Below are 4,025 nucleotides of genomic sequence, written 5' to 3' on the forward strand. Positions count from 1 at the left end.
TTTCAATTTCAAAATTTAAATAACCTTTTAATTTAAAATTGTTTTTATTTTTTTTTTAATTTTTATTTGCCACTATGAACTCTCATCCTTTTGGCTATGAGTCTGGTTACAATAATATTGCAGGAAGAAGAAATTACAATGAGAACAGGCATCAAGGTTGGAACAATCAAAGATGGGAGGAGCCACAAGGATTTGATCAACCCTCATGGCAACAACCACCTCCAATGGACTATCAACAACCACCACCATATGCCTATGAACCCTTTCCTCAACACAACTTTGAACAACCACACTCACAAGCCAACTACCACCATTCACCTCCATATGACCCTAACCCTCAATCACCATACCAACCACCTTATGAGCCATATGAACCATATATAGAACCACCCCAATTCCAATCCACTCACTCCCAACCACCACCACTTCTCTATATGTCCTGTCCAAATCCGGCAACCCGAGAAGCAGAGATTCGCCTAAAAGAAACAGTGGATAGATTTCAGGCAACCATTCATCAATTGGGGCAAGCAATAATGAGTCAATTAGCTTCCCGACGTTTGGACACTCAAGGAACCCCCATGGCTTCATGTGGGCAATCTAATGAAGAACGTAGTATGAAGGAGATACCAAAAACTCCAGTGAACAGTACGGAGCATGACTTTGTACTGGAACAAGTAGAGGAAGCCGGAATTATTGAAGAAGAAGAAGTGGTTGAAGACTTAGGAGATGCAGAACCTCCATGGGAAAGTCCAGTCATAGAGCCTCCTTCCAAGACAGTTGAAATTGATGCTGAGGAGGGTGTACAACCTCCAAAGCATATCATAGTTGAAGACTTGGAAGAGGTTGATCAAGAGATGGAGATTCAAGAAGAAGAAGCACAACCTCCCATGCCCTTGGAAAGCAATGAAGAGGAGATTGAATTGAAAGAGAGCTACCAAGAGGAAGAGCTTGAAATTGAAGAAGCTTGCAAAGAGGTGGTAGTTATCAGAAAAGAGCACAAGGGAGTGGAGCTTGCAATTTCATTAAAAATACCTCCCCCTAAGTTTCCATCATCCTTCACAACATTCAAGTGGGTAGAATTCATATCCCATAGCTTTCTAATCCCACTTGAATATGGGCTACTGGAGACGGATGGTCAACTTAGAGCTCTTTGTGGCATTAAGAGTAAGAGGAAGATGGCCAGTGATAAGAATTGACAAGCAAGGTTCAACATGGTTGTGTGCTCAAAGTTTAAATGCAAAAGTTGGTGTAAAGCTCAACTGAATAGGTCTAGGAAGTTGTTTGGCCACTTACGTGAGAATTCAGACTGCTTGCCACCCGGAGGGAACAATATTGCTCAACCAAAAGACGGGTGCAAAGGCAAGGTCTGGGACCCCGGAATCCATTCTATCAATTACCACTCTTGGGGCCTGGTCACTTGCTTTAACTTACTTGAAGGCTTTCTGCGCCTAGTTTGGGACCCCGGAGGTTACTGGAATCACAAACATTGGTGGAGATTCCTGGATGAATACAAGCATAAGACACCATAACAGGGAGCTCACCAAATGTCCAACTTAAGGACTTTAACTAAAAGTGCTAGGTGGGAGACAACCCACCATGGTATAATCATTCCTTTTTCATTTTTATTTAGTTTTATTTGTTTTTGAGTTTTATTTTATTTTATTATATTGAACCTAGAGTTTTGCATCACATTCATATTAACAGTGCATTCTGCATTTTTTTCAGATTATACAAAAAAAAAAAAAAAAACACGCACGCGACGCGGCAGCGTCGCTGACGCGTCCGCGTCACTAGTGCGTTGGGGAGAAAAGAATTGAACAGAGAGTTACGCAGGAGCAGCGCTGGAGGCGCGCCATTAGCACAAATTGACTCCACGCGACCGCGTCGATGACGCGTCCGCGTCATTTGGAAAAATAGACTCCCACGCGACCGCGTCACCTATAATCGGCGTAAAAAGGGTATATGGCAGAAAGTTGAGCTGGAGTTGGGCTGGACTCGTGCTGGAAGCCCAAGCCCTACCACGCGAACGCGTGCCCCACGCGTCTGCGTCATTTTTAAAAAGAAAGGCCACTCATGCGATCGCGTCACCCACGCGATCGCGTCACCCTGGATTTTGGCAAATACCAAGTTTCGAACAGAGAGTTGTGCGACGGTGAGGCTGCACTCGCGCCACTAGCACAAATCAAGTCCCGCGATCGCATGCCCCATGCGTCCGCGTCGCCTAACCTTATTGCGCACCACGCGACCGCGTCACCCACGCGTCCGCGTCGCCAGCGTCGCACAACCTATCCAGATTAGTACCAATTATCTTATTTTTCTTTTTCAATCCTAATTTCTTCTATCTTTTCTTCTTTCTTCTTTCTTTCTCTCCTTCTTCCCCTCTACTCTTCTATCCCTTTAATTTAATGCATTTATTTTTTCTTTCCTTTTTTCTTTTTCAATTCTTTTTCATGCATTTCATGCATGGTGTTGGAGTTTTATTTGGATAAGTGCCTTAATTTATTTGAGCAGATGGCTATTCGGAGGAGAGATTTGACAATTGACATTTATTCATGGCTCTCATATACATTTGGATTACATTATTTTCATCCCTATTTTAACTTGCACAACCAATGTATTTAGGATTATCATTCACAAATTGTCATCATTACACATGCTCTTTAATTTAGCACATTTATTACTTGATGCTTGAGCTATGCTTCTCATGCCTATTATTTGCATGTTTTTATCCTCTTGCATCTTATTATTTTGAATTGCCCCTTTCTGATCTTTATTGTTGTCTTTCCTACATGTTGTAGCTACCATGTAGTTGGGCTATCATCTTTCCTTGGCATTCCTTATCACTTGGAATTTCCTCTCTTCCAGTCTTAGTTTTCTATATTTTACACTCTTCCTTTTTCTTCTTCCTTAGCCATGGGTACCAAGAAAGAAAAAAGAGAAGGCCACTGACAAGACACCAGCAAGGAAAGGAACCAAGAGATCTCCAACTAAGGCACCTCCATCTACAAGCGTCAGTTGGAGCAACACGTCCACCTGCACATCTCAGCATGCACCGAGGACGGTGCAATCTTTAAGTGTGGGGAGGTCGATACCAATCTCCATGGGTTAGTTACTCCTCTATCTCAACACCAATTATTTATTTTCCTAATTCATTGTTGCATTTGCATGTTTGATTGCATATTTGTTAAATTTCTTGCATATTTTACCACTTGGTTGAAGTAATATTTTCTTTTTCAAGAAAATTTTTAGAAAATTTTACTAATTTGAATAAAATTTAATGTTACACTTGTTTGAAGAGATATTATACTGGAACATGGTTTAGAGCTCGAACACACAAAACCAGTGAGATTTTGAGCCTATTTGATTTGGTTATATTTTTCAACCAACATTTTATTTTTGATGTGTGTTTTTCTCTCTAAAATTGTGATCTTTGTCTTGCTTGATTCTATATTTCCATGATTTGATGTATGCATACACTTACATGATTGAGGCCTTTGTTTCACTGAGCTTACATACCCATATGGCCTTACCTTTCATTATCCCTTGCAAACCAATTTGAGCCTATTATACCCCTCTGTTCTTTACTTTAGCACATCATTAACTCTAAGCGGAAAATAATAATGTCCTTAATTTGAATTCTTGGTTAGCTTAGACTAGTGAGAGTGCTCATGAATTAAGTGTGGGAAAAAGTGGGTTTAGAAACATTTGGTTTGAGAATTGAGTATGTTAAAATTTTCTGAAAATGTGAAAGAATGTTGAGAATATGTTCATGCATTCAATACTTTAATCATATGCATTGAGAAAAACAAAAGAAAAAAAAAGAAAAAAATAATGTAAAAAAAAAGAAAAATAAAAAAAAATAAAGGAGAAAAAGAAAAGAAAAAGAGTAAATAAGTAAAAGTGGACAAAATGCCCCAAAGTAAGTGGTGAAAGCAATGCATATGTACTGTACTTAAAATTAGGATGCATGAATATGTGGAAACATGGTTAATGGATAGTTAAGGGTGGTATTATGATATTATGAT

Source organism: Arachis ipaensis, chromosome B04, assembly GCF_000816755.2.
Source record: "Arachis ipaensis cultivar K30076 chromosome B04, Araip1.1, whole genome shotgun sequence".
NCBI lineage: Eukaryota > Viridiplantae > Streptophyta > Magnoliopsida > Fabales > Fabaceae > Arachis > Arachis ipaensis.